The sequence below is a fragment of the Chionomys nivalis genome, chromosome 14 (assembly GCF_950005125.1).
Source record: "Chionomys nivalis chromosome 14, mChiNiv1.1, whole genome shotgun sequence".
In the NCBI taxonomy this organism is placed as follows: domain Eukaryota; kingdom Metazoa; phylum Chordata; class Mammalia; order Rodentia; family Cricetidae; genus Chionomys; species Chionomys nivalis.
Genome location: NC_080099.1, coordinates 47,685,385 through 47,702,053, shown reverse-complemented (window position 1 = coordinate 47,702,053; position 16,669 = coordinate 47,685,385). Strand labels below are relative to the sequence as shown.

The window sequence follows — 16,669 nt, the reverse complement described above, 5'->3', positions numbered from 1 at the left end:
CCCCAAGACAACTTTCACTCTGAAAGTGTAGTAATATTGCAGTTGTAGGAAGAAGGCAAACCTAATCCATCTCTGAACCCTCAATTCACAAAGTGGGTAATCAGAAAAAGAATCACTTTTTGTAAACTAATGGGCCTTTTTGAGACATGGTCTCAGTGTATAGCTCTGGTTGCGCTTAAACTCAAAATCCTTCTACCTCAGCCTCCTAACTGCTAGGATACAACCATATATGGCATGTCTAGCTATCAATCACTTTATAAACTGAGGCCTGATAAGAACAAGAATAATCATTTCGTTCTATAAGAGCAGCTGTAACTCATCTTTTTTTCCAGAAAGGAAAAATGTTTAGTTCTAAGCTTCCGCTTTTAGTGAGGCAAAAAATTCCAGACCCCCAGGCTAGTTCAGAAGAAATGGTTGCCTCCTTGTAGGAGGAAGACCCGTAAAGCCAGGAGACAATGCCTCAAGTGAGTCTCTAGTATCTGAAGCATTAGGTAACAAGTAGTCCAAATAACTAACTGATCTCAATAAAAATCCATTCACTAAACAAAAGGAGAAAAGATTTATCTTAAAAGAAAGAAAAACTAGGGGGCTGGAGAGATGGCTCAGCAGTTAAGAACACTGGCTGCTCTTCCAGAGGTCCTGAGTTCAATTCCCAGCACCCACATGGTGGCTCACAACCATCTGAAGTAAGGTCTGGCGCATTCTTCTGGCCTGCAGATGCACATGCAGACAGAACACTGTATACACAATAAATAAATCTTTTAAAAAGAAAGAAACACTTTTTCAAGTACTGATATGCCAGATAAAAGATGAATCCCAAGATTCTTAAGTTTCAAACTAACATTGAATCAGCTGTATTAGCTAGATCAAGGGCACCATAGCATAACAAGAAACAATCCAACCAATTTTCAGGAATGGTAGAAATGAACTTAGGAACAAGAAGATAACCATAAATTTACATAGTCTTATACAAGCAACATCTACTCTTTGATGCACTTGGTGCCAGCTAATTAAATAAAAATCTCAAAGTTAATCAAACAGCAGCTAACCACAAGAATCATTGATTTGCAGACTTACAGAAAATTGCCACTGAGAAAGCTTACCTTTGAGTACTTAAACACCTAAGTTTAAAAAACGGCTTCTGCACCAGCTACCCTCACTGAGCAAGCATCCTTCTGTCATTTATGGTTGTTTGAGATTATGGCAGAAGATCAGCCTGTAGTTCCTCATTGAAGAAACGCAGAACTCGATCAGTACTTCAGCAGTTAATCTACAAGAAAAGAAAACAACTGTTTCAATTCTCATCCTTATGTGTGTTTGTCTAAAGTCTTCAATCACTCCCCATTTTATTTTTTTTTTAAAAGATCAGGAGTTCAAGGTCATCCTTAGCTTCCTAATGAATTCTAGTGCAATCAGGCACACACACATCACAGATACATTTATTTTATTTTTTAAAGATTTATTTATTAGCCGGGCGGTGGTGGCGCACGCCTTTAATCCCAGCACTCGGGAGGCAGAGGCAAGCGGATCTCTGTGAGTTCGAGACCAGCCTGGTCTACAAGAGCTAGTTCCAGGACAGGCTCCAAAACCACAGAGAAACCCTGTCTCGAAAAAACCAAAAAAAAAAAAAAAAAAAAAAAAAAAAAAGATTTATTTATTATGTATACAATATTCTGCCTCGGGGGCTGGAGAGATGGCTCAGAGGTTAAGAGCATTGCCTGCTCTTCCAAAGGTCCTGAGTTCAATTCCCAGCAACCACATGGTAGCTCACAACCATCTGTAATGGGGTCTGGTGCCCTCTTCTGGTAACACAGACAGAATATTGTATACATAATGAATAAATAAATATTTAAAAAAAAACAAAAACAATATTCTGCCTCCATGTATGCCTGCACGCCCGAAGAAGGCACCAGATCTCATTACAGATGGTTGTGGGCCACCATGTGGTTGCTGGGAATTGAACTCAGGACCTCTGGAAGAGCAGTAAGTGCTCTTAACCTCTGAGCCATCTCTCCAGCCCCCCCCCCCCCCCCAATTTTATTTTTTGATAGAATTTCTTCACTGAACCTGAAGCTTTCAGTTCAGGTAGACTGACCAGTCAATAAGCTCCTGGACCCACCTGTCTCCACCACAGAATGCTGGGGTTACAGGATCTAACAACTATTCCTAGTTAGGTACTAAAAAAAAAAACCTTAACAAAAACAACAACCACCACAACAAAAAACCCAGGGTCTCACTCTGCAGACCTGGCTGACCCCAAGCTCACAGAAATTATTCTGCCTCAGTCTCCCAGTCAAATCTAATCATTCAAACGCATAAAATTTCTCAACTGTTTTCCACTGCCCACAGTTCTGTAATTTCAGGGAGGGGAGTTATAAGGACATGTCGCCTGGCATTTCTAAAGCAGAGTAATGAACAATACATTAAACGCTAACATACACAGACGTAACACATTAAGGAACTTAAGGAGCTAGAACAGTGATTCTCAATCTTCCTAATTGGTTGGAACCATGAAATTATTTCATTGTGACATCATAACTAATTTTGCTACTTTATGAATCATAATATAAATATCTCATGTGCAGGATATCCATCTCCAGAGTCATGACACTCAGCATGAGAACTTGCTGTCAAGCCTAATGACCTCAACTCGAGCCTTAGGAGAGACCCAACTCCTCAAAGATTTCTCCTAACACCCTCCTCATACACATGTGGGTGGACAAGTCAGACACAAAGAGGCACAGAAAGAATGAAACGAAAATTGTAATAAAGCTGAGTGTGCAGTCACATGCTTTTCATCCTAGCACTCAGGAGGCAGAGGCAGGCAGATCTCTGTGAATTTAAATGCAGCATGCTCTACAGAAGGCAGTCAACTCAATACTATAGACATGTACTTTAAGGAGTTATTTTGCCTGTCCAAATGTCAGACCTTACTTTTGAGATAAGTGACCTAGAATACTGACATCTAATTTCAGGGTAGACCACAACCAAGGTCTAAGAGGAACAGGACTTGAAGAAGATAACCTTATCTTAATATTTTTAAAAGATTTATTATTATTTATTATGAATACAGTGCTGCCTGCACGTAACCCTGCACACCAGAAGAGGGCACCAAATCTCATTACAGACATTGTGAGCCACCATGTGGTTGCTGGAAATTGAATTCAGGACCCAGGAAATTGAATTAAGAGCAGCCAGGGCTCTTAACTTCTCCAGCCCCTTATTATTTTTAAGATTATCTATGCGCACACACACACACAGAAGCCAAAAGAAGGTGTTGGATCAATCCCCTAGAGTCGATTTAGACACAATTGTGAGCCCCCCAATATGAATGCTGAGAACTAAATCTATGTGCTCTGCAGAGCAAGTGCTCTTTATCACTGAACCATCTTCTCCAAACTATTTTTTTTCTTTCTAGAGACAGGGTAATGCTATATAATCAAGACCTCAAATTCAAGATCCTTCTGCTTCAGTCTCCCACGTACCGGGATTACAGGCATGTGAAACCATGACTGAATAGAATAGTTTATCATTTTTATTGTTAATATAAAACTACAATTTACTTGTTTTTAATCAGAAAAGGGTATTAGAGGAATTCTCTTACTGTAGACAAATGGGTTCCCAGAGAGGAAAACTTTCCTCATCTCATTTTACACAATTTGCAAAAAGTTCCTCTGAAAATAAAAAGAGGGGTGGGATCTGGAAAGTTAAGTGCTCTCCCCACAAGAATGAGGACCCTTGTTCCATCCCCAGCACCCATAGGAAAAGCCAGGCATGGCACCACAGTGCTGGGGAGGTAGAGCCAGGCAGATCCCAGGGGCTCAATGGCAGACCAGCTAGCTAGTCTAGTATATAATCTGCAAGCCCCAGCTCCTGGCGAAAGACTGTCTCAAAAAACAAAGTGGATGGCTCCTGAGGAACAACGCCCCAACTTGTCTCTGGCCTTCAATCGAAAACTCACACAGGTACACTAGCATCCACACCCACATGTACACATCAAGTATGTACACACACAAAATTGGCACATACGCAAAAGGAGCACCAACCTGATATGCATAAGACCATGGGTCCAAACCTAAACTCCACAAACAAAGAATGATCAGGACTATCATTTGTTTTGTGAGCTTCGAGCAAATCAACAACAAAGACTACCTCATGTTTGTTTCCACATTTCTAAACTGACCAACTAGAATCCAATTGTTTGAATGGATGCTGTCATTTCCAGTACTTTCCAGTTCACTACCCATTGGAATCCTCCAACTATCCTGTGAGATAAGGAGGAAAAGAAGAAAATGCTCAACTGAAGACTGGTCAAGTCCTGAGCCTGTGACTACAAGGTGCAGCTAGCTCTTACGTGGATGTCCTTTCCAGCTAACAAATACAGATCTCACTAAAACTGCTGCTTCCGTTTCCCTTGAGATCATGAAGCCACAGGGTGATTGTTGTAATGTGGCATACACTACACTCTGTTCCACACCCTTCACTGTTCCCATTTCTAGTTAAAAATCAGCTACTCATAAACGAACTTCCTGTTCTCTCTTGGAGAAGTCCCACTTCACTCGCGTGGGTCCATCCTTCCTTTTCCTACAGTAGTAAACTCCTCCCACGTTCTTAGCATGCTACAAAAATACTTTATTGATAAACAAGTGGTCTCTGAAATACACTTGTTCATTGATTAGAATAGGGTCTTCATTTAATGGGGAGATTTTACCTTTTTATTTTTGAGTGACTCACTATGTAGTACTGGATGACCTGGAACTTAATAATACATAGACAAGACTGGCCTAGAAACTCCCACAGAGATATGCTTGCCTCTGCTTCCAAAGTACTAGAAATAAAGGTGTGTAATCAGATATGCCTTTTTAATACTGATGCGACAGAAACACATTCTTGGTACTCATGTGCCTAGTTGAGAACTAAACTTAGGCTGAGAACCTTTTTTGGATATAAAATCAGCTTCTTTGCTGCTTATCTGTAAAACAGAATATTATATAAAATTACAGTAATTCATTCATGTTCAGAAATATTAGATTTTCAAATAAGATTTAACTCATGCAGAAAATAAAGACTAACTTCACCTATAACTCAACACGAAAAAAAAAGTATGGATTCTAGAACAGGGTCCAAAGCTACACAGAGAAACCCTGTCTAAAAAAACCAAAAATATAAAACAAAAAATAGGTATGGGTTTGCAATAAACACTTCTCCCAAAATATGCAAATGGAAGTGTGCTGCTGGCTGTTTAGCTCTGTCACCTCGCCATAGGCTAGGGCCATCTGGAAGGTGAAACTTCAACTGAGAAAATGCCTCTACCAGACTGGCTCGTGGGCAGGGCTGCGGTGCATCTTCTTGATTAAGGACTGATGTTGTGGTAGGTGCTGTCCCAACAGATGGTCCTGGGTCGTGTAAGACAGCAGGCTGAGCAAGCCATGCGCAGGTAGGAAGCAGCACTCCCTATGGCCTCTGCTTCAGTGCCACCTCAAGTTCCTGCCCTGGTTTCCCTCGGTGAAAGACTGACCAGTAAGGTGAAATAAACCCTTCCCTGCCTGAACTGTGAGTGACGGTGTTTTCACCCCAGCAAGAGAACCCTATCCAGGACTCTCTTTTCTAAGCTTAGAAAAGCTATCCTTGGGCCAGCGAGATGGCTCAGAGACAGCCACAGCCCAGCAGGGAAAGGTGCTCCCTGCCCCACAAGCCTCGCAACCTGAGTTCAAATCCCAGAACCTACAAAAAGATGGAATGAGAGCTTGAGTGAGCTCAGCAGTTAAGAGCACCAGCTGCTCCTCCAGAGGACCCACCAGGCAGTTTACAATCACCTGGAACTCCAGTTCCAGGGATCTGGTCTCCACTACACACACCATGCACGTAAGCCTACTTTTACACTTAAGTTTAAAAAAAAAAATGTTCAGTTGCCTACTATCAGCCTTTAGGAAACGATAATCAAAAGCACAGGAGAGGCTGAAGATGTGACTCCGTAGATAGAGCACAGGAGAGGCTGAAGATGTGACTCCGTAGATAGGGCACAGGAGAGGCTGAAGATGTGACTCCGTAGACAGAGTGCTTGCCTCACATGCACAAAGCCCTCCTCAGTCCCCAACACCACAGCAACAGGTGATACAAGCTGGTCATCTCAACAGAGGTGAAGGGAGGAGGGAGAACACCTAGATTCAACTGTCAGAAGCCCTGTAAATAGCGTGCACACACAATTTGTTTTTGTAGTTGGAGGGAGGGGATATGTGCACATGCTATAGGTAGAACCTGGTGGTTCTATGAAGAAGGAAAAAAACACTTGTTACAGCTGGATGTAGTGGTGCCCACCTGTAATGTAATCCCAACATTCAGGAAGCTTCAGTAAGATTTTTTGAGTGACACCAGCTAGGTGTACACAAAGGTCATATCAAAAATAAAATTGTATGTCAATTGTGCAATGATAAGTTTTAGGTATATATTTACTATAATGCTTTCAAAAATAATTTGAAGATTGACGAGAAGACTTAAGGGGAAAGGCACTCACCATCAACCAGATGACCTGGTTTCATCCCAGAACCCACCCAGAGGATAAAGAGACAGAACTGAAAGTTGTCCTCTGACCTGCAGTATGTGCCAGGAGACAAGAACACTGCACAACAAACTTTTTTTTGTCTAAGAATCTGAAGCCTAGCATGGTGGTGTGTGCTTCTGATCCCAGCCCTTGGGAAGGGGCAGGAGGGGCAGGGTTATTCTTCCTCGGCTAGATAGAGAAGGGGTGAGGTCAGTCGGGCTACCTGACACCCTGTCTTAGAAGAGAACTGTCAGTTTACTGATGATGACATACTGGTAAATCACTATTTAATTCAGCCATTTCTTTTCTTTTCTTTTTTTGGTTTTTGGAGACAGGGTCTCTCTGTAGCTTTGGAGCCTGTCCTGGAACTAGCTCTTGTAAACCAGGATGGCCTCGAACTTACAGAGATCCACCTGCCTCTGCCTCCCGAGTGTGCCACCACCGCCCGGCTTAATTCAGCCACTTTCTATCCTAAAACATTTTAATTAAAAAAAAAAAAATACTACAATGAAGCTACTTTATCCAGCGAAGAATAATGCCACTAGAATAGGCCTTCTACACACGGCAAGGACTTCAGCTGTGTTGTGACACCTAACTGGTAAAACTGGAGAAAATACCCTAATTAAAAAGGAAAAGAGGAGCCGGGCGGTGGTGGCGCACGCCTTTAATCCCAGCACTCGGGAGGCAGAGGCAGGCGGATCTCTGGGAGTTCGAGGCCAGCCTGGGCTACAAAGGGAGTTCCAGGACAGGCTCCAAAGCTACAGAGAAACCCTGACTCGGAAAAAAAAAAAAAAAAAAAGGAAAAGAGGGGGCTGGAGAGATGGCTCAGAAGTAAAGAGCACTGGCTGCTCTTCCAGAGGTCCAGAGTTCAATTCCCAGCAACCACATGGTGGCTCATAACCATCTGTAATAAGATCTGGTGTCCTCTTCTGTACTGCAGGATACATGCAGGAAGAAACCTGTATATATATAATATATATAATACCGTGTGTGTATATGTATGTATATATATATATAATAAAAATCTTAAAAAAAAAAAAAAGAAAAGAGAAGGTACCTAAAAGGCAAACAAGTAATGACCAGAACAAGTATTTACTAAGCGCACAGTACTTGTGAAAACCCAGGTCAAACAGTACTTTGAGGTTACAAAGGGGATGGGGGTAGCGGTGGGGTGACAGGGCGGGGGTTGGAGGCACACCTTCACACTAACCCGAACACAGAAAGTTAATATTCAAAACTATCCTTTTAATATCTCCTACAAACTTCCAAGCCACCGCTATCTACTGTTACATAGACAAATATTCTGTAGCTGTGGTGGCCCTTTTCAGTTTGGCTTCCTCCTAGCCGAAGAGGAAACCGGATGAAATTATGCAACAGTTCTTCTAAGTCAGTTTGGGTTTAATTGATTACAAACAAAGAGAGTTTAACAATTCCCACTAGGCGAGTGTGCCAACGGATTCCACTTCCTAGAAGCTTATCTAGCCAGGCGCCCCGTCTGAAACTCGACGCCCTGCGCAGGGACCCCTCGGGCCTGGCTCTGGCACAGGGCGTTCTAAATGAGGTCCCCGGGCACCAACAGCCCAATTTTGGCTATGGTCTCTGCGCGACTTAAGGAAGTCAGCAACCACTCATCTCCCGTGACCTTAAGAAGGGGCGCAGTCGAGCCCGGAATAAACCACTTTCCCCACCCCACCCCCGCAGCAACTCCTCTGCCCAGCTTGGAGGAAGTGGGCGCAGAGGTGGCGCAGAAGCGGGGCGCAGGCGAGGCCGGGAGCTGAGGCGCACGCCCGCTTGCACGCACTGCAGCGGCTGCAAAGCCAAGGCTGCCACACCCCCCGAAAGCAAGGGCCACCGCCTCTTCCTCCCCTTCCCAGCGGAAAAGGAGCCCCCTCGACTGAATGTCCACCGGGGCTGTGCCTCGACCTCCCAGACCCCAACCCGCAGCGCCCAGCGGCCACCGCGGGTGGGACCCGGGGCTGCCGGGCGGCCTCGGAGGGGAGGGGGGGGGAGGGCCGCCGCGGCAGACAGCGGCGCATGCGCGATGCCGGGCACCCGCCCGTTTACCCACCGTTGGAACCGCGAAGCCCCGTTCCCCGGCCTCGGCCGCTTCTCCAGAACCCTTGGCGACGTCGACAAGGCGAGAACGGAGGCCCGAAGTGACACGGCGGCCGGCGGGTCTCCACCAGAGGCGGCCTCCGGCGCGAGGCTGAAGCGACGGCTGTGGCGCAGGGCCAGCCCGGTAGCGACCCCCGGAGACCCCGGGCAGCGGCGGCGGCAGACGCGGAGAAGGGGGCGGGAGCAGCGGAGGCGGTGGTGGCTGAGGCGCGGAGCCTCCCTAACGGCGAGCGGGAGGGGAGCAGGGTGGAGGGCGAGCGGCCGGGCCGGAAGTGACGCGGGAGGCGGGGCGAGCTCGCGGCGCCCAGGTCAACCCGGATTCGGCTCTGGACTGCGGCGGCTCTGGCCCGCCCACTTGTAGGTTCCTTGGTCCGGTGCCAGGCGCGAGCCAGGGCTGGGGGTCGTCGACTCGGGAACGTTGGGAAGGAGAGGATTAAGGAGGCACAGAAGGGAAAGGGCGCCTGGTCTCTGCAGAGCTGTGTCCCGAGTTCCGTAGAAGGTTCTGGAAACCCTTACGGTGAGGATGCATAAACCGTCACAGGAAGCTGCCTGTCAGACCCAAGTGTTGCCTTTTGCTTGCGATTTGGGTCGGATGAGGGATTTCTGGGGCTCTGCCTCGCCCCATCACACCCCTACCCCGCTCTACCTAAGTACCTGACCTAGACTCCGGAGAGATTTCCGAGCGCGGTGCCCGGAGGGATCGGAATATGGAAGTTAATAGGCTACTTACTCACAGAGAACTTCAGATGCTAAATCAGAGCTACAAGGCAGGAAGACAGAAGCTATGATCCCAGGATTATGACCTTCCTTGTGTGGCCACGTAGACCAACCTTGCAGCGCCCTCACACCCTTAATGTGACTAGGTCGTCTCTTCTGTTAAGGCCTTTGAGGGCTTACGTTGAGAAAAACGCAGTTTTTGGCAAGGTGAACTATAGTTGTCTCTAAAATATAAACCACTGCAGGGGTGTGGTGGCATCCCTCTCTGGAAGCTGAGGCAGGAGGATCACCTCGAGTTGGAGGCCAACTTGGGCTATATAGCAAGTACAAAACCATCCTGAGCTACTTAAAAAGACAACAAAAATAATAAAAGCAAACCACCGCAATTCCTACCTACCTGCCTTTGTCAGAAGTCAGTAACCTGGAAAGTGTAAAAAATAAAAAATCACGGACCTTGGCACAAGATTTATAAAAAGTGATCAGCCAGATGTGGTACCCCTTGCCTGCCGTCCCAGCATTTGCAGGCTAAAGGCTGAAGGTTTGGGAGTCCAAGGCCACCCTGGGCTACATAATGAGTTTAAGGTAACCTGGACTACCTTGTCTCAAAAACCCACAAAGATTTATAAAAAATAAGTCACCCTCAGCAATGATCTCTCTGCAAATGTTACAGAGACCAAAGTGGCTCCCAGACTTCATCAGAGAGACTGAAATTATCTGTAACCTAAGGTCACATGCCCAGGTGATGCTGTCATAACTGAAGGGTGGGGTCCACAAGAAGTCTAGAACCACAGAACCTGAGTAAGAATACCCTGCGGGAGCTGAATGGATAGATGGCGCTAGAGCAGTGCTTCTCAACCTTCCTGATGCGTGACCCGTTAGAAAGTTCCTCGTGTGTGCTCATTCCCAGCTCTAAAATTATGTTTGTTGCTTCTTCATAACTAATTTTGCTACTGTTAGGAATCACCGTGTAAATTTCCGCTATGCAGGCTATCTGATAATGCAACCCCTGTGAAAGGGTCGGTTAACCTCGGAAGGGTCGCGACCCACATGCTGAGAACCACTGCTCTAAAGCTTTGCCCGCTCTCCTAGAAGAACTGAGTTTGGTTTACGGCGCCCATGTTAGGCAGCTTACAACTGCCTATAACTCTAGTTCCAAGGGATCTGGACCCCTCTTCTGGCCTCTGTGAGCACCTACACACACAGGTACATACCCACACACAGAAGCACACAGATAGTTAAAAACAAAGCCTTTAAAATATTCACGGGTGTACATACATCCAATGGGACTCCCACTCTGTCCAGAAAAGAGGTAACTGTTTCCAATGACAGAGAAACCCTATCTCAAAAAAAAGGGGTGGGGGTGGGGAGAGGACTCAAGGTTAGCTGGCTACGGATAGTGAGGATCTAGATGAAGTGTAGGCAAGGGATAAATAAGATCAAAATACACTGTAAAATTCTTTTTTTTTTTTTTTTTTTTTTTTTTTTTTTTTTTTTTTTGGTTTTTCGAGACAGGGTTTCTCTGTGGTTTTGGAGCCTGTCCTGGAACTAGCTCTTGTAGACCAGGCTGGTCTCAAACTCACAGAGATCCACCCGCCTCTGCCTCCCAAGTGCTGGGATTAAAGGCGTACGCCACCACCACCCGGCTGTAAAATTCTTAAGGAACTAATAATTTTAAGAGCTATTGAAAAGACAGTATGTTTTCAGCTTTTACATTTTCTTCAAATAATATCTTCTGGGGATATAGCCATATTAATTTGTCAGATATTTCCTAATACTTAGAAGATTTTAAAATCCTGAACACTTTCACAAGACTATGAAACTGTTAACATTGAAAATCCCAGCCAGCTGGGCTAGTGAGATGGACCAACAGGTAAAGGCTCTTGCTTCCAAGCCTGAGCCTGAGACCCAGACCCCGCATGGTAGAAAGAAAACTCCTACAGGCTATCCTCTGACCTCTGGCTACACTGTGGCACAGACCCACACATGTTAAGTAGATAAGTGAGTAAATAAATGTAAGAATGTTTTTAAGAAAAGAATTTCACCAGGTTAAACATTTTAAATAAAGCCTTTACCTGCAAGTCCATGGTTGAAAAATAAGGGCAGTAGATTGCTCCAAAAGCTTAATCATAAGCAAGCAAGTCATGAGTAATACCTAAAAATGCAGATCCTCCTGGCCCCACTTACACAGCCCTTGTTGGCATAACTGACTGTAGCCGTGCTTCGTGTGAAGCCTAAGATGTGAGCTTCTCTCTGGCCTCTAAGTGCTCTAGTATTTTTTTTTTTTTTTTTTTTTTTTTTTTTTTTGGTTTTTCGAGACAGGGTTTCTCTGTGGTTTTTTGGAGCCTGTCCTGGAACTAGCTCTTGTAGACCAGGCTGGTCTCGAACTCACAGAGATCTGCCTGCCTCTGCCTCCCAAGTGCTGGGATTAAAGGCGTGCGCCACCACCGCCCGGCTAAGTGCTCTAGTATTAAAGTACAGATTTTCAATACCGGTGATTTGATTGACTGAGCATCTTCCCTCTGGGATATTCAAGAACATGTCTTAGAGAACAAATTCTAGATCTTAATAACAGAGTATTCAGTTTGTGGAGCATTGGGCTATAATCTTTAAAATAGAAACAAAGTTTGGTGAGAAGTTGTAGCACAGACCTGAAATCCCAATGGGAGGCAGAGACCTGAGGATCACTATGAATTCATGGACAACCTGGAAGTACTCAGGGAACCTTGACTCATAAAACCAGACCAAACAAACAAAAAGACTAGCGTGGAGATGCTTGTGCAGGTAGAAGCTTGAGCACCTGGGCTCAGTCCCCAGAGCCCACAGAAAGCTGGGGACATCTGTGATCCCAACACTCCTCTATCAAGATGAGAGATGGGACAGGACGATTGCCTAGAAGCTCGTGGGCCGGTTAACCTGGTGTGACAGAAGCGAAACGAGAGCCCCCACCTCAACAAGGTGGAAGGGACAAGGAAGAGCTGACTCCCCAGAGCTGCCTTGGACCGATACACATATACCACATGCACACAAAATTACATTCTTTTTTTTTTTTTTTTTTTTAGGACACAGGGTTTCTCTGTAGCTTTGGAACCTGTCCTGGAACTCCCTTTGTAGACCAGGCTGGCCTCGAACTCACAGAGATCCGCCTGCCTCTGCCTCCATTCTTTTTCATTAAAAAAAAAAAAAAACTTTCAGGCTGGGCGGTGGTGGTGCATGCCTTTAATCCCAGCAGTCAGGAGGCAGAGGCAGGTGGATCTCTGTGAGTTTGGGGCCAGACTTGTCTACAGAGTGAGTTTCAGGACAGGCTCCTAAACTATACAGAGAACCCCTGTCGTGAAAACAAAAACCTTTCTTTTGCCATCCCTTTGAACTTGTACAGTGGTAACAGATCATTCGCCTTGGAAACCTGCCAATCTGCCTCCTCCTGCACCTTGCTAGCTAGAGCAACTGGGAAGGGAGAGAATTAAGGCGCAGAAAGGGGCTTTCTTCCATGTGATCAGTTAATACTCCCTGGGCTTAGACCTTTAAAGCTGACTTTTCCTGTCTTGCCCATCATTTCTCACCCTTAATTCCCTTGATCTGAGCAAAAAAACATATTAACAAGAGTTTTACTTTGTCCTTCAGCCACTTGTTAAAGACTGTTCATCTTTGTGGGGCCCACCCTATCAGATAAGATGTAAGGCCCTGGGCCACCCCTTATCATTGTACAAGATCAGTCCTCCATAGCCGCCTCCTTGTAGATGTGTGTGTCTGTCTGCTTGCATGTGTACTACTTCCGACAGCTTTCCTGCAGGTGGCGGTAAAGGGTTCGGTACGAGTTACTATAACTAAAAATATAGCAGCCCTGCGGTGTCTGGGAGAACTTGCTGTTGTTGCGACCTCGTCGACCGTGCCGTGGCTCTGTGCAGCCTTCACGGGGACCACAGGAAGCTCACATGAACGAACCTATTCAGACTCGGGAGGGCAGTCTTGTCTTAGCTTGGATTCAGCATTCCTCTGCTCTGCTGCCAGAATAGTGTCAGCCCTGGGCGTCAGACACAGCCCACTATGCTGTCTAACTGTAAGAAAAGCATGGCAAGTACCTAGTGGTCCGCTGAGGGCCCTGTCACCTGCTGGAGGTCAGAGGCAGGCAGATGCCTGCTTCTGGTAAGATGGCTGCATACAGACGCAATCCTCAAAGAAATCCTGTCATTCTTCCTTCACCTTTCAGCTCACGTAGTTAGTGTCGCAGTCCTGCTGTTGTCTGGAATCCCTAAAAGGACGCACCTCAGAGGGTGCTTCAATGAGGTGATTTGGTGGGGCCGGTAATCTGGGCGAGTTGTCATGTCTTAGTACTTCCATTAAAACAGTAGTATACCAGAGTCAATGGTTCCGTACAAGCCCAGTGACCCGAGTTCAATTCCCAGAACCCATCTACAGGTGGAGGGAGAGAACTGACTGTCTGAAGCTGTCCTCTGACCTCCACACTCATGCCACAGCACACTGCCCACCCCTTCCCAAACGCATACATAATGAATGTTTTCAATCAAAACAACAGTTCTCAGCCAGGATCTTCATGTCGTTGGTAGATAAACATGAAACAGACCCCATGTACAGCACAGAATGCTCCACAGTGAACACAGTAGCCTCTTCTATGCTGATTGACTAGGGGTGGGGACACACTTGTGTGGAGGTCAGAGACAATGTGCAGGAGTCAGTTCTTGCTTCTAAGACATGGGTCCTGGGATTCATCATACTTGGCCCCAAGTAGCTTTGTGAGCCAAGCCCTATCTTCCTTGGCTGAGAATATAGCTTCTGATGTAGTAAAGATCTATAAGTTCAGCAGTCATGTTCCAGAATTACATATATTTTTCTTTTTTTCTTACGAATGTTTTAACTATATATAGGCATAGAAGTCATATTTTGATTTGATTTGGATTTTTTTGTTTTGTTTTGTTTTCCTTTTTTGACTTTTATTTTTGAGATGGTCTCTTGTAGACCAAGCTGGCCTTGAACTCCTGATCTTCCTGCTTTCCCCGCCTCCTGAGGATTACAGGTGTATGCTGTCATCCTGGGCTAGAACTCACATTTTGATATATTTCTAGTGTCAAAACTATAGCTATGAGAAGCACCCAGGCCTTTGTGTTTCTAAATACCCCTAAATTAATCCAGATGAGGAAAGTTGTTTAGGAATGGGGTGTCTCTCACCTTTTCTTTTCGAGATTACTTTTCACACAGTAAAGCAAGTGTTCCACCTAACTTCTCTGAACTCGGTAATCTGTGTCTCAGATCACTGGAGAGGGAACAAGTGATTGCTGCAGCTGAGAGCATGTCCTGGATGCCAGGCATATCTGCCGCCTAGGGGCAGAAGTATGCCTGGGATGAGACCTCACTGTCTTTTGTCACCTTACAACCCATGCAGAGAATGAAAATAGGCCTCTTGGCTCCTTTAATTCCTTTGGTAGAATTTAGTTCTTCATAGTATAACGGGCGTCTATGCCCGTCTCTTCTGGGTGCTAGGAGGAAACTCAGAATTGATTGTCCCTCTTGTCCTTACTGATCTCATCCAACCCCAAAGTTTCAGAGTGGATTCAGTTTTGCTCAGTCAAGATTGCCATTATATCTTTAATGCCATGTTAATAAAAAAAATGAGCCACAGGAATTAACACACACAAAAAGACATTTCTATCCTCAATTCTATAACTTAAAACACACACACAAAAAAAAGTTAAAAACACAACCATTTAGTACATAGGCATACTGAACTTAAAATTAGAAACTTGTATTGAGTTCTAGACCCTGTTACTAGCCTTGTGGCTCTGGTCAAGTACCAAGGGTCCCTGTCGGCAAACAGGAAAGCTAACGTGAATTGGTATGTTAAAGGGTGTTTAGTGAACAGTGTGCTGCAGCGTTTCCCACTCCTGCTGTGAGCCAGAAAGCATCTCTGGAAATACTTTGTTTCAGATCTTTATTGCTAGGGATGGGTCCCTGTGTGAGAACTCTTCCCAGAAGTCACCAAACGCTTATCCATCTGTTCGGCTATGGCTTTTTGTTTTGTTTTGCTTTGCTTTGCTTTTGTGGCAGGGTTTCTCTGTGTAGTCCTGGCTGTCCTGGAGCTCACAGAGATCTGCTTCTGCCTCTACCTCTCTCTACCTCTTTGCCCCTCTCTGCCTCTCTCTGCTTTTCCCTGCCTCTCCCTGCCTCCCTGCCTCTGCCATGTGGGGATTAAAGGCTTTCACCACCACAGTTGGCCCTGTTTGTTTCTGGGGATCAACCCAGAACTGTGTCCTATATACCCTATCCCTGATCAATTTCTTTTCAAATGAAAATCAAGAACCCCAAAACTCTCGGACCATACCTGGCTTCTTGGTGCTATTTTTAAGACCTACTAAACTTCAAAGACATTTCTTCTTGCCAGACGTGATGGTAGACATTTGCAATCCCAGCGCTCAGGAGACTGAGACAGAATAATCACTGCAAGCCTGGGATACAAAGCAAGTTCAAACCTAACCTTACTACCCAGAAAGACCCTGTCTGGGGGTGGGGGAGGGGAGGCAAGAGAAAGAAAGGAAAAGAAAAGGGAAAAAGAAAAAAATGATCTTCCCTAATTAGAAGACATGTAAACCAAGGCATGGCTTTAGTTATGGCTGAGAAAAGACAAGCAGTCTGGGGGAGGGATGGAGGCAGTACCAAACAGGGAAAGGAGCTCGCCAACTCTGCTTCCTGAAGAGCCCTGGAATGCTATCAAGTTAGTCAAACTTAGCTCATTAATTTCTCCTTGCCTGGCGCTCCTGCCTCTCTTGTGAAGAAAGCAAAGACTAAGAACCCACCAAAACTCCCATCTTCCGAAAGGAGAAGCAACTCACCATTAGAGAGTGGCATTGCTGCCTCTTCTGAGGAATGTACAAGAAGCCTGGCTGTGCCACTTTGCCCAGGACCCTTGTACCAGGGCAAGAATGTGTTTTCTTCATAAACAAAAATCATTACTAGCTGCAAAGAGAAGAAACTGTTCCAGAGTGTACAAATCCCACGCCAGAACCCAAAATAATGGCCGACACTGTTCTGCTCTTAGCAACCCAAAGTAACCTTGGTGTCATGCGTATCCTTAGTGCGAATTTCCTGAGCAGCTATTATGATGTACTGGGATAGTATTAATGATGTCTGCCCTGAAAAGGCTTCATCGTACATCTCTCGGAAAAATAATGGCTTGGAAAACTAATGGCTTTGGAATAGGACCAATGTGGATTTCGGCTGCTATATTCACTGGCGGAGCCCCTGGTGCCAGCCACATCAGGTTGAGGAACTAGAACAATGCACAGT

At 45.5% G+C, this 16,669-nt stretch overlaps 1 protein-coding gene across 5 annotated transcripts in view; it reads right to left on the bottom strand.

Annotated features, from left to right (window-relative positions):
- Positions 1-16,310, bottom strand: part of Fam13b (family with sequence similarity 13 member B) — a 61,836-nt gene extending 45,526 nt beyond the window's left edge. For 4 of the 5 annotated variants that reach the window (XM_057788596.1, XM_057788591.1, XM_057788593.1 and 1 more), the window contains exons 1-2: positions 8,610-8,916; positions 1,104-1,270 (exon numbers count right to left, since the gene is read on the bottom strand). The gene's annotated coding sequence lies outside the window, so the exon portion shown is untranslated. Of the gene's footprint in view, positions 1-1,103; positions 1,271-8,609; positions 8,917-16,215 lie in introns of those variants that run through there. The other variant, XM_057788592.1, reaches the window with a different exon arrangement.
- Positions 16,311-16,669: the final 359 nt, after the last annotated feature.